At 33.5% G+C, this 21,012-nt stretch overlaps 1 pseudogene; it reads right to left on the bottom strand.

The window, feature by feature from the left end:
* Positions 1-5,530: 5,530 nt before the first annotated feature.
* LOC121144602 lies at positions 5,531-6,704 on the bottom strand (annotated as a pseudogene).
* Between the last annotated feature and the right edge of the window lie 14,308 nt (positions 6,705-21,012).

Genomic DNA, 21,012 nt, shown 5'->3' with positions numbered 1-21,012 from the left:
AGGCGACCTATAGTTGTAGTATGTATAGATATCCTTCCTATATTGTTGTGGGTATCTGTGTGACCTATTGCTTAATTTACATCTTCGTATCAATGAGGAGTGATGTGGTAACTGCTGATTAGGAAAATTGGCAGTCTGCCCACATTGAAACTTTAATTTAGCAATGGTGATTGCATGTTTTCATTCAATGAGAGATTAACCTTAACAGATATACAGAAAGAGATTCTTGTACTGAAAAGAAAAAGGAGATCGATACAACATAAAGGTTCAAATTCTTCACCCTGCTTTAGTTGTTCAGTTGACTCTGTAATAACTTCTACAGGTTCTCTTCCAATAAACACTTCAATTTTAACATTAAATTCTGAGAGATTGTAAGTAAAGTTTGTGGCACAATTTAATGACCTACAAAATTCTATGACTTAAAACTGCATTTATTTTGATAAAAAATCATTTATTATAGCAGTTATAGAAGCATTGGGCTTCCTTAGTTAAGTTAAAGTTACTCAAAGTAATCAGAATTAACCCATTCCATAAGTTATTCTCATTATGCCAGTTTTTTCACTATTGTAGCAACTTTGTGGGCACACAATTCCATTGGCAATTGTTGTCTCTTCCAGTGAAAACCTCTGTAATGTCACAGTCATATATTTAGATATGTGTTTGGATTACTATTGACCATAATGGTCAAAAGTTAGTAACAACAATTCTATCTAAGATTAGAAAAACACACTGGAAACTGCTGGCCCATCTTACTGCCTCTAATAATATCCTTTAAGTTTAATAACACTTCTTTCATATATATAAATTTCAAATCTCAAGTTTTTAATTTTTTTCTGCCTCCTTTATTTGGATTATTAATTTTGTTTTTAGATTTATTTTGCTAATGATAACCTAAAATCAAACAGAGAGGTTGAGAATTACAAGAAATATTAGTTTCAGCCGAGCCCATTTGATGTGCCTCAAAATCATCAGAAGGGAACCATAAAGATGAAGAAACCCAGCCCGAGCTGACCCACAAGACTATTTTCTCTATGAGCTCTTCAAAATTTTAATCTTCATTAGCATCAACACTTCTCATATTATTAAAAAAAATTTATTCAAACCATGTCAATAAAACCCTTGTAAGGTAATTCTGAGGATATTAATTAGAAGCCTAGAAGAAAAAAAGTGTTCAACATTCAGGGGTCAGGATTAACAAAAGAGAGACATAACCATGGTAAAAATAATGTATGAGATCTAAAGCAAAACAGCATGGAGAGAAGAAGCTCTTCATAATGTCAAGCGGAGAGCTAATGCCTTACAATAAAATAAACAAAGGGATTCTATGGGACTGTACTCCGTGTGTGTGTGTGTGTGTGTGTGTGTGTGTGTGTGTGATGATATGTGGTAAACAGGACTTTGCTCCTTGAGCCATTGCTAAATTTGAGCTTTTTCAGTGTCTAAAGAAAACCTAAACCAGGGTGATCTTTATGTAAATTAAATATAGAACTACGAGACACCAATAACATGAAGTTTTAAGTTTCAGAAGACACAGAATCAAATTATATATAAATGTGCAATTTTGTTAAAAATTTAAAATAAATTGAAGTTTTGTATGAATCAAAATGGGTTGCTTTATCAAGAGTTTGAATTTTAAAAAAATAGGTAAAGGTAGACAAGGTTTATTCATTTTGATAAGTATAGTAATATATTAATAATGGGGATAAGCATAATAACATATTAATAATGGGAAGTTGGAGGTAGGGAAGGTGAGAAATCTTTGCATAGATGCCTTTTTGTTTTATAAACAAAAATAATCTGAAAAAATAAAAAAATGAAATATTTTAGCAACTAAACAGATTATTTTAGCATAGAAAATGACTGTGATGGAATAGTGTCAAGGTTCTATATATTTCTTGTTCAAAAGCAGTAAAAGAAAAAAAAAACAATTGATTTTACGTGGTTGTGCTTTTAACCTGCTAAAAGTTGAAGTCTAGTGGATTTTGAAATAGTTGAAGATGATTTAAGAAATAATGGGCACTGGAGCCACAGGGGAAGTAGAGGCTGCAAAGGCAGCGCAGATAACAAGGATTTTTCCAAGAAAAAAAAAACACACAAAGGAACTGGCCTTTATTCTTCACAGTAGATTGCAGAAACATCATTCTCCACAGGAGATGGGCAACAGAGAAACAAGACGGGTTTTGTGCTCGTTTTTTATCATGTTTCTTCCCATTAGTTCTTTTCCAAGTGCCAAGTGAACTTTATTTCAGGTCACTGTTCAACTTGAGTTTTTTTGTTATAAAAATTCATATATTTTTCCTTCTGTATAACTCTTTTTGAGTATTTACTAATAGATTTTTTTTCAGATAAAGTTTACCCAAAGAAGAATCAAGACACAAAGAGTACTCTTCAGGTTTACCAGCAGGGATAACATGTATGTGAGAAACATTAACCAGTATTACCATCTGAGAATTTTGTTATCTATTCTTTACTGCTTGTTTTATGCAATGATGTTTCAGTCTATGAAAACCAATGCAAGAAACATAGGGTATTGTATGAATGTTATTAAGTCTGCTATAACACGATTCAATAGATTATTAAACCCCGTAATTCGAAGACATCACTATGGTTTGTTCTTCTGATACTTGTCACCTTGGCTAACATATGAATATATACTTGTTGTTTCTTCACAAAATAGTCATCCAGCTGCACATCTGAGGCCTGACTGTCTACCGCTTCTAAGGTCACTGATCAGATTGTATTATGGCCCCAATTTAGTGATCTCTCAAACTCAATTACCTCTTTTAAAGATGATCTTCAAATATCAATTACCTTAATAACTATTTCACAAATTGAGTTCTTGAAGCTAAGGCTTGCATATGATTTTTTTTTGGTGACACATCTCAGCTATAATATATATTCTAATCTTAAAGCATAAATATGCATGAAACCTTTAGTACAAATCTGTTGAGCAAAACACAGGCATGGCCCAAAATATGTATTGAAATTACCCAAGTATCAAAATTGGTGCTTTAATTTTGAGTCACAATATAGTATGAAACTCATGTTAACAGTATTTTCAAATAATATGGAAAAGATTACAGACAATGCTAAGATATGACCCTAGTTTTCTGGACTTACATACTATTTCTAATACCGCTGGCTCTTGAATTTATTCCACAAATGTTAATAAATTGTGAATCAGCATCAGGAATTGGCAGATGCTGTCTAACTATGCACTTTATTGAGTTTAATTACACTTAATTAGAATGATCAAAATGGTTATGTGTAGAAACACAGACAAGATTACTTTAAAAACTCACTACAATTGTTAATGTGAGAAATAGTCTATTAAATTACATTTTTCACAGCTTTAATTCCACAGATGTTCCTCTTAAATGTCTATATTCCTTAATTATAAACTTAATTGCAAACTTAAATTCTACAATCATATTGTATATCTAATTGCTTTCTATTGTTTACTGTGAGAGATGAGCATAATGTAGCATTAAAATTGAACTGTCAAAGATATCCTACATCTTAAAACTAAATATAATCTATATCAAAAAATGCAAAAAGAATTCAAATAATATTGCTCGAAGTTTCATGCATAGATTTCAAAAATATGGTTCATACTAGGTCTTGAACTATTATATTCATGAACATAATAAATAAAATTCTAGAAATTCATGAACTCCTTTAACTGAACCATTAGGTTCAATCAGAAAACAATATAACAAGAGAAAAATTACATCTGCAAAACATTGACATTAAGCCTTCATGAAAACATAAAGTCAGAAGTAACTAGTCTTCGGTTTCTGCCTTCTCTTCAAGGTCCTCTACTTACTTATTCTCCCCTGGTTTAACGTAATGATAGCCCATCTAAAGCACATCCTTTCAGGTACAGCTTTGTCTTGCCTTGGATTCTGACTACTATCTTTTACCAAAATACTTCCACCCATAAATAATAGTGCTTCTCATTTTCTTTCAGGACCCAGATGAGACAGAAGTTCTGGCATTCAAACTTACATTCAGAGGTTTATTAACAGGAAGCCATTATTCTTTAAATATATTTTGTTTACCAGCAAAAAATAAGTGTTATATAAAATATAAATAACATAAATGGATTTCGTTTAACAAAAGAAGCCAGGCACAAAATAGAAAGTACTTGGTGATTTCATAATATATGGAATTTCTGAAATATGAAATATTTAGTGATGATTTAAAGAGAATGATCCTTCATATTTAGGACAAAATTATAAAAGAGTAAACTCTTAGCATTTAAAGTTTCATATTTTACTTTTTATGCAGCTTGTAAAAGTTACCAATTAATGGGCGTACTTAAGTGAGTGCATTTTATTCTGTGTAAAATTGACTTTAATAGTAATTAAACATAAAATTCAGCTTGATGGCATTATAAATAAAATTCTACCATATAAGATGAAATTTGTACCTATGTTGATTGCCTGAAAACAGAAAAATAAGCTAACAAGTGGTAAATAAACTTATTCTACCAACAGATTTATATAGAATACATTATTCTGTCATAGAAATGACTGTCATAAAACTGACTCAATAAAATTCACTTTGACGAAAATCATCAATAGATGATAATATTGTAGAATGCAGGAGGTATTCAGGCACAGTATATTTAATAGTCTCTAGTAATTTCCCACAAATTTTTTATTAATGTAAAAACGATTAAGTGAAAGCTAAGTGGTAGAATACTAAGAAAACACATAAAAATTATGGTGAATAGTCTTAATGATTTCCCACTATACATTTCATCCTTCTGATAATCATACCTAATGAACAGAATAGCCTCTTCTTAAGTGTGGGCGGGAACTACTATTTCAATCAATAAAATGTTACAAAATGTTATGGGATGACGTTACATAATAATATTATATTAGACATTCTCCATTATTGATTTTCAAAATAATCTGCCATCATATAAGCAACTTATTTACAAGTGTGGATCTACTAAGTGGTCCACCCAAAGTATGAGTGCTCAGATCTTTAGTATATAATAAGCCTTCAATTCAGTGGCTTGTGTAAGAACAAATGCTACTAACAATTAAATACATGTTATTTATTTTTTATGGATCAGAACATTTTTATTTTTCAGTTTAAAGTTGTTCTTAAAAAAAAGTATCCTTTTTCTTGCTCCTGTATTTGTTATCACTCAATTTCTGTGAATTCAAAATAAATTAATTTCAACTTTAATAAACACTAATGATCCTTACTGTTGCAAGCCATACATCTTATAGTTCATCAATTTTACTCTTCTAATAAACCCATGGATTTAAAAGATGAAAACTAGAGCAAACTTCATAATCTTAAGATCCAGGCGAAATAGATGGCCTCATGGTCAAATAACTTGCAACACATATAACCAGGTCACTAAAGCAACATACTAGCATATAACTAACAATTTCTAGCAGCAACACACCTGAAATAGCTAATGATACATTTTTGTTAGTTTGTGGCTTTGTCAGAAAAAAATTTTTTTAAAGTATTCTACTGTCTAACTTCACAGTCATGAAAGATATTAAAATTCTGGTTTATTTCCACTTTTCCCTGTGGAACCTGGTACCACTGAAGCCTTCTTTGTTTCAACAAAAACAGATTCAAAAGAGGCTTCCTGTTCATCCAAAGAAGGAGTGCTTGTTGCTCCTTTTGTTAGTGTGGGCTTGGTTAAAGGTTGTTGCTGCTTGGAAATTTTACTCACTTGTGATGCATTTTTTTTAATCTCTTCTTTAACCAAGAATTTTGACATAATTTACAGGTATAAGTCCTGTTGTATGACCATGAAGACTAACCAGAAGCCAGACATGTATTCTGGGCAGCTGTTCTTTAAGAGCTAAACTCAGCATATCACCAGCACGGAAAGATATATCTTCTTCTAATAATCAGCAAAATCATATTCGGCTCTAGCAAGTATGTGGCCATCCTCACCATTTGCACAGTTGTTTTTACCCATTACTTCATCACTGTGAATAGAAACAAGTTTCCAGATGAGGAAAGGACCACCCAGGATAACACGGAGATTTTGCTGAGTTACCAGCTTGGTCCTCAGCACCAAGGCAAATCACAGTTCCTTCACTTCTGCCCAGAGGTCCTCAATTCTCAGAGCCTCTTCTTAAATTTATCATGTGCTGTAACTATCTGTAAAGATATCTTACAGTCCTAACTAAAACAAAAGCTGAGAACACTTTTGTAAAGTGTATTTTTGATCAGGAAAAGTGATTTGCTACATCCAGCGTGGCCCTAAAACTGCTATACACAGCTGAAAAGGTAGCATCCACCATCATGTGGAGACAAACGCATGCACTATGCTTTCAATTGACTGAAACGCACCTCTGCTGCTTTCTTCAGCTTGCTGAACAAATCTATTGGGTGAAAGATAATCCACATGAAGACAGTTATAGCCCAATCTACCATATCCATAACTATAAGGGCTATAGCTTCCATGAATGTATTTCCATAAGCACCATAGGCAGAAGAAAATGAGCTGTGAGCAGGTCTGAAAGTGTGTGTGTTGCTGCCTCCTCTCTGCTGGGAAGGACTTGGAAGAATAGGTGGGGGCAATCTGATTAAGTGTTGGCTGTCCAAGTCTTAGCAATAAAGTAGGACCCAAATCAGCAGATTGGAATGTGGGGCCAGGCTCTGGGAATCTGGCAGGTCTCCCAGGGTTTTGGGGGAGGTGGCAGCTGAAATGCCATCTCTTCTGAGTCCAATAATCAAATATACGTTAAAATAGAATTTTTGAGTCAAACCTTGGAATGATAGGTCAGCCTTGACTGTCATCTGGATTATTATGTCAGATTCTGAAGTTTAGGACCCAGTTGACTTATCTCCCACTCTGATCCAATGTAATGGCCATTTATTAAATGTCTTATCTTTTTTTTTAAACTTCTAGTTCAGTAGCCATATTGTTTGTTGTAGCATCAACAGATAACTAATCCATCAGTGAAAGGGGTATCAGTAACATCAATACTGAGAGATAAGTAGAAATCATGTTACTAGTTGCACTAATCTGAAGATACAGTATAATTATACAAAGCTCCAATCCAAAATGTATAACTTGAAACTCTTTAAATAGAAATGTTAAAAGTATTCCAGTTAAGAGATAGTCTATTAAAAAAACAGGTTGTATTCCTTAAAATAGCAATGGCACAGAAGACACAGAAAATATTAGACACAGTGGCAGGTTAAAGAAAACTACACAGACATAAAAGCTAAATACAATTTGTAATTCTAGAGTAGGTCACGTAGTAGAACATAAGTAATTATAAAGAATATCACTGGGACACCTGAAGCAACTGTAACCTTCAATGAAGAAGAGAAAATAAAATCTATTGATACTAAGCTTCTTGAATTTCACAGCTGTATTGCACATAAATAAGCAAAGTGATTTTTAGCCTAGAAAAATGTGCTTAAGTATTACTTTATTATAAAATTACTACATTGTTTCATAGAAAGAAAAAATAAAACTAATTGGAATATTCAAGAAAAATAAAACTATGAAAAACATACAAGAGTTTTCTTGTACAGTTCTTGGCAAATGTTCTGTATTCAAATTGTTTTGAAGTGAAATGATAAAAATCGTGATAAATAGTCATTCAGTTTTTCCTCAACACATTGTATTACACTGAGAAGCCAAATGGAAATTACAATTTCTCATGATCTATCCAACCAACTGTCATACTTTAAATTCCACAGATCTTTTGTTTAATATGCACAAAGTGTTAATGCCTTTTAGATTCTACTAGCATATAGAAATCCTGAAATATGGAGATAGAAAACAATTCTGATTTTTCTCTATTTCTATTTTGGAAAATAACCTTTATACATTTCATCAAAAGCTAATTAAAATTCCATGCCACTGCTAGAAAAAAACATGAACACCGAATTTAGCAAAGGTAGATAAATCACTAGGACGCTAGGAATTAACTGAGAAGAAAAAAACTTGAATATAGCAGCAAAACCAGGCCATCTATTTATTTCAACAGGAATCGATCAGTTACAATTTATCTGGGGGGGGAGGGAGAGGGAAAACCACAGTAATGTGATCATCATCACACAATTGCTCACATATTAATTGGTAATAATATGTGATTGAGTAGTGGTTCAAAGAAGGGAAAAGATTAACTTTAAGTTGCATGAAGACAAATCATTTGTTTTCTTACAATTTCCTTCTCTGCTCTCATGACTGAAAATAAATGTAATTGGATTTCAGTAAGCCACCATTGCTTTTCTTTAGTAATCTCAAGAAAGCCAAAGTTTTCAAGGTTATTTACACCCTAACTAATATTACCTGCAATTATCAAAATTTTATGACATAGAAATTCAAAACAAAAGGATATTTAAACCTTCTTGGCAGACTGTGGCATAAGAGATTTGTTAGAGGTTATACGGTGTCTTCGATTTTAGATAGTTATTTTAAGTCTATTCTGTTTGTTTAATGATTATTGTACATTCAAAGTGAAATGAGCTGGTGAGTTTAGCAGAGTCCCACAGCTACTAGTATTATCTATTTTTTCAGTTTGTGAGTAAATAGAATCTATAGTCACATTGTATGATTCAGTAAGAATGTTGAGAGATTCAAATTGAGATGCAATTACTTTTTGATTGATTATACATATAACTAGCTTGCTTTCTTAATTTCTCCAGTTGTTAAACATGAATTTACATGTGTATATGATGGAGGTAGGTGTGGCAATCTCCATCACTTAATTGTCTTATTAAATAAATAGTTGATTTGAGCATAAGCTACAAACATTTATTCAAGGCCTACTAAGGAAGAGATTTCTTATTACTCATTTAATTTTATCCAATATAAATAGCTCACTTTTGCAAAGCTATTCATTACTTATACATTAACGATAGAATTCTCTCAGAAGAAAATAGGCTATTACTCCAAGTCAAAATGATTCAAAAGTAAATCCCAAGGCTAAAAATAATTCATTTAACTGTAAGTTAACAAATATAAGCAGCGATATTGTTTCTGCCAAACACCATTTTATGCAACAAAGACAAAAAGGGCAAACTCAAGGCCTGAGGCCTGCTTTGTAAAGAGGAAAGACAGTAAACACTGACAATACTATAACACATAGACACTCCATCAGTAAAGAGACAATAATAAAATACATTTCAAGTAGATGATTCAGGGGGAAAAAGCTTAAAAAAAGGATGACATTTAGTAGGAACCTGAATAATGAGTAGAAACCAGATGACATCAACCTGACCTAACAGCACAGGAGCGTTCCAAGCAGTCAGGGAAGCATAAAGCTCTGCAGCCAGAATGGCCTTGGTTGTTTAAGGAAAAGCCAGGACTTGTACTCCTAATAAGAGAGAGCTGGAGAGCACCTCGACACAAGTCATCAAAATAGCATTGGGCCAAGTCTTCAGATTAGGATTGTGCATCAATATCTCCAGGGAGCAAATGAGTGGAGGAGATATGTCAACAGGGTCCTTTCAAAGCAGACAATGAGAATAAAGTGGTGTGCAAATAACTTACTAGACATCCATGTGAGCAGAATAAAAGAGGAGGATGAGGTACTATTAGGCAGAGAAAGCCTTCAGATACTAAAGATCTAGCACTTGTGACAAAGAATGGGAGAGGAATCCCTAGATCATGAACTAGATGCAATGCGGATTTTCCCAAAAGTTAGCTAACACAATGGGGAGCTCCCAAGAAAAGCTGCCAATGAGATGGTGTCCTGTCATGTTCAGCCACTGTCTTGGTCTTCCTCTGCAAATGTGATTTCATCGTCCGAACTGAGGAACATTCTGAAGGCACAGTAGCTGCACTAGTGCAGATCAATGCCAAGTCCTTTCTTGAAGAAACATTACAAAAGAGCAACCCCATAGCTGTCACAGAGAACTGTATTTTCTATTGTTGCCCTCCCTCCCTAAAAATTCAGTTCTCAGGAGCTTATCTGAAATGCTGAAATTGAATTGTGAGACAGGATGTTCAGCTTGGATTTAGAAAATAAATCCTGCCACAGTTGAACTAGTGCTAAGAACTAATGATTTCTTATTGTTCTCAAAAGGATCTTATGGAAAGAGTACCTAAAAGAATCAGATCCACTTCCTGTCAGTTCCAACTGAGAATATCAGCTGCTCAGTAAGAATTTTGGAGGTTAAAGTTAATATTAACATCACTTGCAAATGAACATTCTACTTTCAGATGCAGAATTCCGTATAAGTTAAATATCCCAATTTTTATCCTTTCACAGTGTCAGATAAATGTATTAATTAATTTACTCTTACAATATCCTAATCACATACTGTCACATTAGGCATCAGTTAAGTATTTTGAGTTCCACAAATACTAAACTATTAATTTTGGAACACGAAAGAGCTAAATATGGGCTCCCATTAAAGCATAGCCTTTCAACACAAGCATCCCATATGGATGGTTCTTCCAATCCCTGCTGTTCCACTTTGGACCTGGTTGTCAGTTAATGGCAAGGGAAAAGCAGCAGGAAATTGTGCAAGTCGTTTTGCCTCTGTCATCCACGAGGCAAACTTGGATGAAGCTACTGGTTCCTGGTCTCTGCCTGGCCCAGTCTGGTCATTATGATCATCTGGAAAGTGAACCAGAAAATGAAAGATTCTCCTTCTCTTTCTCTGATTTTCTCTCTGCCTCTCTTGCTCGCTTGCTCTATCCTGCTTTTGTGCTCTATCTCTCTCTCTCTGTTTCTCCCCTGGTCTCTCCCTGTGTAACTCTTTCAAATAAATATTTTTTTAAGTAACAATAAATTTAAACATAGTGGTAGACATTAAGATATAATTTATTCTGGTATTATACAAATAGAAGTAAATTAATGAAAAGAGTACCTGAATACATTCATAGAAAGAGAATAAATGATAAGGTTATTTGGTTGGAAAAAACTGAAATCTGCACTAATTTTTCTTACTGTGGTTCCTCCATGAACTGTTTGAAGATACCATATACCCTTATTCTAATTTCTTGTGGCATTATGCAGAAATGTCTATGAATATTATCTTAATATACTTAAGCTGATTAAAATCATAATGTTAATATTGTTCAACATTATATTTTGTCTCTTTTGGCAGTGCTTACAACTCTATCAAAAACATTGCTGGAAAGTAAGAAGGGATAAGGCACTCTCTTATTTACTGGAGAAGTTTAAATTGCAAAATTCAGCATTCAAATTTTTCTGCCATCTGTAATTTATATTGTATTACAATAATGGCTCATTTCTTACATATGTTATTGAAACATATTTGTAACTTTTTTAACTTAAAATGAGAAATCAGGATCACAAAGACAGAAAGAGGACCAACTACAATTTATGTAGCACTTACTACCCAAGAATGCAATTGTTACTTCACTCTGTTTGCTGAGGCACAAAGGATTGCCAATGGTATCTTCATAGTGTCCAAATATCGTCTTTTTAATACAAGATATATCTGTTTGAAAAGTAGAGAAAGTGTGGGAGGCAAAGAGAGAAGAAGAGATTCCATATACTGGTTCACTCCCCAAAGAGCTGCAATGCTCAGGGCTAGGCCATGCTAAAGCCAGGAGCTTCCCTGAAGTCTCCCAAATACGTGCAGGGGACCAAGTACAGATATTCTCTGCTGCTTTCCCAAGAACACCAGAAGGGAGCTGGATCTGAAGAGGAGCATCCAGAATGGAACTGTCACACACATGGGATATTTGCATTGCAAAAACAGCTCACAATGCCAAAATGCCAACATGCCCTTAACCTCCTTTGTGCACCATATTACATTTCCAATATACATTTTAATAATAATTGATACATATTTAAATAGTAGGTATACAAATTATATATCTATATATTTATAGGTACATACATTTACATAGGTGCATACATATTATAAGTATACATATTTTATAGTAAGTGCATATATATGTTTAGATATATATGTATGTATTTGTGCATATATATGTATAAATACAATCATATTTATATACTAGGTAAGACATTGTGTGCCTTTCCTTGGAGACTTCCTTCAGAAGACACGTTTCATGTTTCTTTTCACCATTTTTTATCTGCATAAGCTGAATGAAAAGCCTTTGGACTATGAGTGTACATACTAGCCAGGACTGTAGTTCATCTCTCAGGACTTTCAACTCACAAATTTATTCCAATCCAATTTAGTCAATTACATAACATATTTTAATGGTTTCCTTCTTCTTTTGATGTTAATTTCATTTTCTAACTTATTTGAAAGGCAGGGGCCTGACCAAACTTGTATAGAATATTAACCAACCAGTATAGATTAAATTCATACATAAACTTTCATAATATGCATTTTCATGGAATATTTGAAAACAATCTTATATGTAGCATTCAAATTTGTAACCCCAAATGAATTTTCTTTAATTTCATTTTCTAGCTTTTGAAGCATCTTTGCATGGATTTTTTTGTTACTACATAACATGGTAGTTTTGAGCCATCGGAGAATATATTTATTCATTCTCAACTACAAATTATTAACTTTCTATTTACATATTATACACTATACATTGGGAAAATAACAATGAACAAACAAAAACCATACAAAGCTAAACGAGTGTAATTAAGTACCAATAACGACTTGCAGAATCAAAAAAGGATCTGAATTCATTTTAGGCTCTGAATTTATTTATACCCTGAAATTGAAATTTTAAAGAAAGTATTCCTCCATCTAAAGCTGGATGAAATGTCTATATATCAATATTCGATTGTATTTAGAAATATATTTATATTTGACAATGAAAAATGGAGATGTTCTAGCAAGCCATCAAGTTTCATAACTGATATCTTATAGTCTCACCATTTATTGCAGCTAGAATGCATATTCAAACTCTTTGATGTTAAGAATATGCTGACTTATACTTACTATAATATTATGTAGGCCATGTTCCATTCTGGTAAAGGAAAGTAATATTATCTAGGAAAACAGGCAATGTTTTTATGGAAAGTTTCCTAAATAATCATGTGGTGGAGTGATTCCCATTATTGATCCTTTTGCAAGAATTATAACATAGAACCATACTTTTCTTAATCAGCAATATTTAATCTATCAAAAGGAAAACTAATGATTATGAAAAGTTGACACAGAATATTCATGGACAAGTCAATTGGTCAGTGGATGACAGAATTGATTAGGCAGAAAAGCAATTTCTATGAAGCATAAAATTTGGGAAATGAACTATTTAATTTAATGAGCAAAATTGCTGTACAGAACAGTCATGGCTGGCCCTCTTATTAGTTATACCAGAACTAAGCTGAACATTAACTCGTATCAGTTATGCTAACCATGGATAGAGCTTCCTCTGAAAGCCTTACTAATGTATTTTCACAAGTATTTCAGGGAGAAGATATAAAATATTGCACATAATACTAACAAGATTTATATATCGTCAGTCTCCAGACAGAACATCTTAATCAATCTTGGGGATAGAGACACAAGTATCCTAAACTTATTATGCTTATGGAAACTTTTGAGGTAGTAAGCTTAATCAATTCATTCCAGATTAAAAATTAGCATGATTTCTAGCACACAAATTAAAATATTTTAGGAAAACCTAGAGAATTATTAATTTACACCCCTAAAATACATATCTGGAACCCCTTAACAATCTTTATATTTGAGTAATATACACATTCACCCTAAGTTTGGTCAGTTTTTTTTGAAATGTGGTGAAATATGACATAGAAAATTCTCTTTATAAAACTAAATAATGGGGGGCAACAGATTACCTTAGTAGCTAAAGTCCTCAACTTGCACGTTTCTAGGATCCCATATGGATGCCACTTCTTGTCCCAGCAGCCCTGCTTCCCATCCAGCTCCCTGCTTTTAGCCTGGGAAAACAGTTGAGGACAGCCCAAAGCCCTAGGACCCTACACTCACATGGGATTCCTGGCTCCTGGCTTCAGATCAGCTCAATGGTCTAGCAGCTAAAGTCCTCACCTTTAACGTGCCAGGACACAGGTTCTAATCCCAGCAGCCCCGCTCCCATTCAGCTCCCTGGCTGTGGCCTGGGAAAGCAGCTGAGGACAGCCCAAAGCCTTGGGACCCTACACCTGCCTGGGAGACCCAGAAGAGCTCCTGACTCCTGCCTTCTGATTGATGCAGTACCGGCCGTTGCGGTCACTTGGGGAGTGAATCATCGGATGGAAAATCTTTCTCTCTGTCTCTTCTCCTCTCTGTACATCTGACTTTGCAATAAAAATAAAATAAATGTTTTTTTAAAAAGAAACAAAGTTAACTAATATACCTTACATAATTTCTGAATTTATATTTTTAGATGTAATAACTTGAACATCATGAACATCATCAGGAAAGAAAAAAATCTTAGATGGAAGTTGCTAATATCTGTTCTTCAAACGGGTCTTTGTGAAATGGTTAAGAAGTTCCAGAACCTTTGCAACTTTATATAGAATAAATAAACTAACTTCAGTGAACAAATAAATGTTTGAAGAAAAGGAAAAAGAAATTCTGACTTATTTTGCTGTAGGATGACATAGAGAAAATTTACTGCCATAGTACACTGTAACAATACAATTAAGATTAAAAAGGAATAGCATTTGCATATGTATAATTAGGTAAAAACATTCTGTATGAACAAGGTTTGTTGCTGTCCACAATTTCAATAAATTTACTGAAATTTCAATTTATTTCCATCCAAAGGAAATCATAGAATGTATCTTCTACGGACATGCTTTTACTTGATTGCAGCAAATAAAGTTTAGATAAATCTCATGGATATAAGTTCAAGTAAAGAAATTAGACACCAATTATTTTTTGGTATAATTCCCCTAAATTAAGTTTGGGTCTGTCAAAATTAATCTATGTTGCCATGAGTTTAAAAAAAGAAAATGAATGGTTGGTAGAGTATGACACATGACTGATACTTCTGGGAAGAGTTAAGTTCTGCATCATGACTGGACTTGAGATTTCCTGGCTATATCCATTTTGGAAACCACTGCTTTAATCTACTTTTGGTATGTAGATCTGATGTCAAAATTAGTGGAAATACAGCATTTACACTTGTTCATTAATTTTGGTTTGTGTTATTTTTTTCTCAGAATATAAGAAAAACACCAAGAAATACCAATTACATAAAATGAAACACTCTGAATTGCTAATAACAGTTGGAAGGTTCAGGACACAATCTAGGGATTTTCCTAGCTGAATTTCAATGACACTTAGGCCAATGTAAAATCTGTTAATATCGATATTCTTTGAGGGAGCAATAAGACATGTCTGATGATGAAACTTTCGAGAACCATATCTAAATGTTTTTAAGTTCTGGATTCAACCAAATGTCAGTGGGATGAAGTCTAATCAGAAACCAATGAAAAGGAAAGGTAAACGAACATAATAGATCTGTTGGTTGATCTGTCAGTGAGACCTTCCTGAAAACAAAAGTTTATTATCAGTCACTGGTAGTCACAACATGAATATCAACAATGATGGCTTAAGATTATCAAGAACACAGGCCCTGTGGTGTAGCTTAGAGGTTAAAGTCCTCACCTTGAAAGCACCAAGATACTATACGAATACCAGTTCTAATGTCAGCAGCCGGGTTTCCCATCCAGCATCATGCTTGTGGCCTGGAAAAGCAGTCAAGGACCGCCCAAAGACTTGGGACCCTGCACCCACGTGGGAGACCCAAAAGAGGCTCCTGGCTCCTAGCTTTGGATTGGTTCAGCCCTAGCTGTTGTGGCCAGTTGGGAGTGAATCAATGGATGGAAGATCTTCCTCTCTGTTTCTCCTCCTATCTACATATCTGACTTTCCAATAAAAATAAATAAATCTTTAAAAGATTATCTATCTATCTACCTATCTATCTATCTATATACACATACATATATGTTAAAAATACATAGCAAGAAAATAGATTATTCTAATGTAATATTTCAGTTTCTTCAGCCATCCTCCATATTTGAGTGGTTCATTTCTTTTTCTATTCTTACAACAGCTGCTTTCCTCCCTAGAAGATCCCATCTCAGTGCCAGTTATTTACACTCCAATGGTACCTGAAGCTTTCCTTTACCCTCTAGATGCGCTAATATGTTTAAATGGTGCTATATTATTCTTTAAAATTTTGTTTATTTTCATTTTATTTGAAAGGAAAAAAGAGACAGATACATCCAGAGCCAGAAAGGGATATTCCACCAACTAGTTCACTTCCAAATGCACTTAACAGGGCAAAAACTGGAAGAAATTCAGAGTCCAGCATGCAATCTGGGTTTCCAATGAGGGGGTTCAAAAATATCTGAATCATCACTTACTGACTGCCATGGGCCAGTAGCAGAAATCCGGAGCAGGAAAAAATATTGGACTTAAGCTCAGGCATATCAGCCTAATGCAGGCATGCCAAGCAGTATCTAAACTGCTGCATCAAATGAGAACCCTCAAAAGTGCTCATTTAAATGTCAAAAATGATATGTAAAAATTCTGATAAATATTAAGACAAATTAATTTTGTCAAGACCCTGTGCTTTTGATTTTATAGCTGGTTTTTCATCATTTCTGGAAAGGGATAAAAACAGAATGCACTCACTTTTTAATAAATAACATAAAATCAGGTGGTTATTTAAATCTTCTGTCTTCAAAATCCACACATTCGTCCATCCACGCTATGGATTATCTTTTTTTCTCCCACCAGCCATGGTGGAAGAGTCATAACCTTGGCTTTTTTATTCACTTCAAAATGTCCAAGAAAAGGCAGACCATATAGTATCAGATATTATTCCAGCTTACTTCTAACCAAAGCACTATGCTTATTCTAAAATATTTAGAGAAAATTTCTTCTTTTGCAATTATTTGTGAATCTTTTTCTACTTCTTTTGGATATAGAAAAACAAAGATTTTTTTAATCTTATTTAAATCATCCTATATCCTTCCCATCCATTGATGTCCCAGTCATTTCATTACTTAAATATAAAATGTATTTGTCAATTAATTAATATGTATATTAATTACTTAAATATCCAAGTCATCTCATATTTTTAATTTTTGTTAATGTACACACTATATACTATAATCTTATGAAGGAACCATGATCCAATGATTGGAGGTAACCAGTGGTAAGCAGATTTTCTCTAGAAATTAAACATTTAACCTTCTAAGGAAATAACAATAAAAACAAAGTGAGTATTATACCTACTACAAGGTTTCAAAAAGTTTATGGAAAATACATTAGTTATAACACTATTCAATTCCCCCACACATTTTAGAGCCATCTCTATCCTTGTATTTGTCCTGAATATTAATCAAAATTATGTTTTATTAAAAAAATAATAAAGAAGAAAGTGAATATGGTCTCTATTTTATAGATAAAAAGATGAATAACATTTTCTCTTCTGAGGATGTTATTGATTATAGAACAATTAGTAGAGTTTTTAACTAAAATATCCTATTAATACTATATATTCAAAGTTTCTAATGATTTATAATAATTACCTAGAATAAAAAAAGATTCATTATTTTACACCTATTCTCCTATAAATATCTCTGTAGTTGAGACATTAATTTGTCACTAGCAGACCTGATTTGAAGATGAAATGTATTCTGAGATGGTATAATGCAAGCTAACTACTGTTTTTAGTGAGGGAGAAAATGACAGTGTCACAGTCTTCAGTATCATACATTCAGCAGCAGGCTTCAAGCACTACACAGCCACAGATGCCTTCCTGTATCTCCCTAGAATTACTTATCCTAAACTAGTGACAAAAGAAGCAGAGAGAACAGATTTAAGAAGAGGCAGGAGTGTGACGATCATCATCAATTTTCAAGAAAAGTAATGGCAGTTGATTAACCTGCTGTTTCAGCTCTCCTGGTGGCACTGGCTTCCTTAGCAAACTAATCACATGCCATGACTTTTGCCTCAGTGTTCTTTCACTTACTTCTGAAACTGCCCCTTAATCTCCCTATCAGCTGATTAAAAAATATAAAAAGCAACCACTCTTATCCTCAATAAAATCCTCCTGAAATTTAATTGCTAAATGTGTTTATAAAAATTATTTGCAAATAAGAATGTTGAAAATGTTTACTGGAGTTATCAATTTATCCCTCATGTCCATGTATAATTAGACCAGAAAATTCGATCCAGAAATGAAAGCCACAGAGAAATAGAAAATAGCTGTGCTGAAAGAGTAAAAGTTAATTTGTAAAACGGAAAGCCCTCTTGTCTCCAAGCAGTCACATTCACCTCTCTGAAAGCTGTATTTGTGAATACTTCTGGTGAGATATTCTCAATCTATTTAAACAAGCCAGAAACATTTTATCCTTTAAAAATAAGGTACATGAAAATAACATCAGTTTTGAGAAGAATAAATTTATATAATTTTCTGTCTGAAATAAAATCTCATATCCTTTAATAATTGATATTTTTCTTCTACCAAAATAGTTTGATTCCAGACTTTGTTAGAGGAGAAGAAAACTACGGGAAAATAACATCTGGTGAATACATTAGGAAGTGATTTTTGTTCTCTTTTTCTGAAATGAGTATTTATAAATCCTAAAATGATGCTTTATTAAAGGAATGGGATTTTTTTTTAAGGAACATTCAAGTTCAAGACAAGCTGGAGAGGACAGAATTGACATGCCTGCATGCATATCAGTGTTTGGGTGTGAGCTCTGGCTGTTCTTGTACTAATTTCCTACAAATGTGCAGACCGTAGGTGGTAGGTAATATCTAAATGACATCTGTCTCTGCTACCCACATGGAAGACTCAAATAGACTTCAAAGGCCCCTGGATCCCATTTGACTCAGCCATGATTTTTGTGGACATTTGGATAATATACCAAGAAAAGGGTATGACTCTGTTCTTCAACATTACTGAAAAGGTTATTAAATATACTTTGCATGAAGTTGCCTTGTATCAGAGAGAACAGAAGACATCTGTCCTTTGGGGATTGGCTTATTTCACTGAGCATAATGGTCTCTGGTTGGGACCATTTGTTTGCAAATGCTAGAATTTCATTCTTTTTAATGAATGAGTAGTGTTCCATGGAGTAGTTGTATTACTTCTTTATCCACTCCTCTTTTGATACGCATCTAGATTGTTTCAATGTCTTTTCTATTGTAGATGATGCAGCTGTAAATATTGGATTACAGATCCCTTTCTCATATTCAGATTTCATTTCCTTTAGACAGATTCCCAGAAGTGGGATAACTGCATCATACAGCAGATCAATTTTCAGTTCTGCAGCAGGTGCTGTTAGTAGAGTTCTAAATGTAGGGCAAGCCAACTGGAGTTAAGTAGTGAAACGTCCATGTAGTTTTTATTTGTATTATCCAGATTGCTAGTGATCTTAAACATTTTTTTCCATAGGTCTGTTAGCCATTTGAATTTGTTTTGAAAAATATCTGTTCATTTCCTTTGTCCATTTCTTCACAGGCTTATTTTTCTTTTCCTGTAACTGGGTTTTGAAACTCTTTGTAAATCCTGGATGTCAATCCTCTAGTGGTTATACAGTGTGCAAAGATTTTCTCCCACACTGTAGGTTGCTTCTTCACTTTGTTAACCATTTCCTTTGCTGTACAGAAGCTTCCAACTTGTTTATTTTGTCTTTGACTCCCTATGCGTTTGGTGACTTTTCTAAGAAGTCTTAATCAATACCTTTATATTGCAGAGTGATTCCTATATTTTTCTCTACTATTTTGATTTTTCTGAGTGCAGATTAGGTCTTTGATCTACTTAGAGCTGATTTTTTTTTTAATAAAGTGAGAGACAGAAGTCCTGTTTCTTACTTCTTTAGGCTGCTATCCAAATCCCTGTGTTCGCTGACAGCAGGATTCCAACCATAAGAGAACCAAAAGGCTTAATCAAGGAATTCTGGGAACTCATAAGAGAGTTTGTTGGGGTAGTAGGATACAAAATTAATAAAAATAAATATATGGTCAAACTCTACACAAATACCAATATGATTAAGAAAGGACTTGCAGGTACAGTCCCCTTTAAAATAGAAGAGTCTTAAATACTTTGGAATATACCTAATCAAAGATGTGAACAATCTCTATGATGAAAATTAGAAAACACTGAAACAAAAAAGAGACATTAAAAGATGGAGAAGTTTACCATGTTCCTGAATTGAAAAGGAACAACATCATAAAAGCAATTATTTTACCAAAAGTAATATATAGGTCCAACGTGATCCCAATAAAAATCCAAACAACATTTCTCACAAAGCTGAAAAAAGTGATTTAAAAAACTTCATCTGGAAACACTACAAAACACGAATAGCAAAAGCTATTCTGAAGAGTAAAACGAAAGCTGGAGGAATCACAAATCCAGAACCCAAGACACACTTCAGGGCAGTGGTAAGTAAACAGTCTGGCACTGGTACACAAACACAAAAGAAGGGCAATGGAACAAGTAGAGCTCCCTTCCCCAAGAAGTGAGCCCACACATATATAGTCAACAAATACTAGATAAGAGAACTGAATATGGTCCAGTGAAAAATGTTGGTCTCCTACAAATGCTGTGGGGACACTTGGATAGCAGTCTGCAGATTTAAGTTGAATCTGCCTCTTTGTATCTCTTACTTTCATCATTACAAATAAATAAAAAGAAAGATTTTTTAACAATTACAACATGATAACATAAACAGTTTGAAAAAGAAGGACTTGTGACATGTAACAGAAGTGAAAATGTGCACAAGACATGTTGTGGAAGTTCCAAAGGATGATTGAAAATTTATATTTGGTCTTCGTTATCTTTCTTTATGCATCCATTTAGAACACACACACATACTTGTGATGTTGCAACCACATGAAAATGGATTCAGCTCCTCTAACCTCTAATATTTTTTTTAACTTGCAAGAATCCAGGAATCTTATTTCCAATGTTTATGAAATTTGTATTATTTATTCCATCTGGCAACTTACTAAGATTCCAATTTAGATGTTTTAATGCATTCATATGATTTCATTTCATAACATTGGATGAATACAAAGATATCAAATTAGATAAGCATTTTATACTCTCATCTAATTTAATAATATAATTGCAATCAGAGAAAGGAGGCTTGTTGA

The sequence above is a fragment of the Ochotona curzoniae genome, unplaced genomic scaffold (genome assembly GCF_017591425.1).
Source record: "Ochotona curzoniae isolate NIBS_2020 unplaced genomic scaffold, NIBS_Ocur_1.0 scaffold_3208, whole genome shotgun sequence".
Taxonomy (NCBI): Eukaryota; Metazoa; Chordata; class Mammalia; order Lagomorpha; family Ochotonidae; genus Ochotona; species Ochotona curzoniae.
The sequence above is the reverse complement of the archived record's forward strand: the minus strand, read 5'-3'. Positions and strand labels throughout refer to the sequence as shown.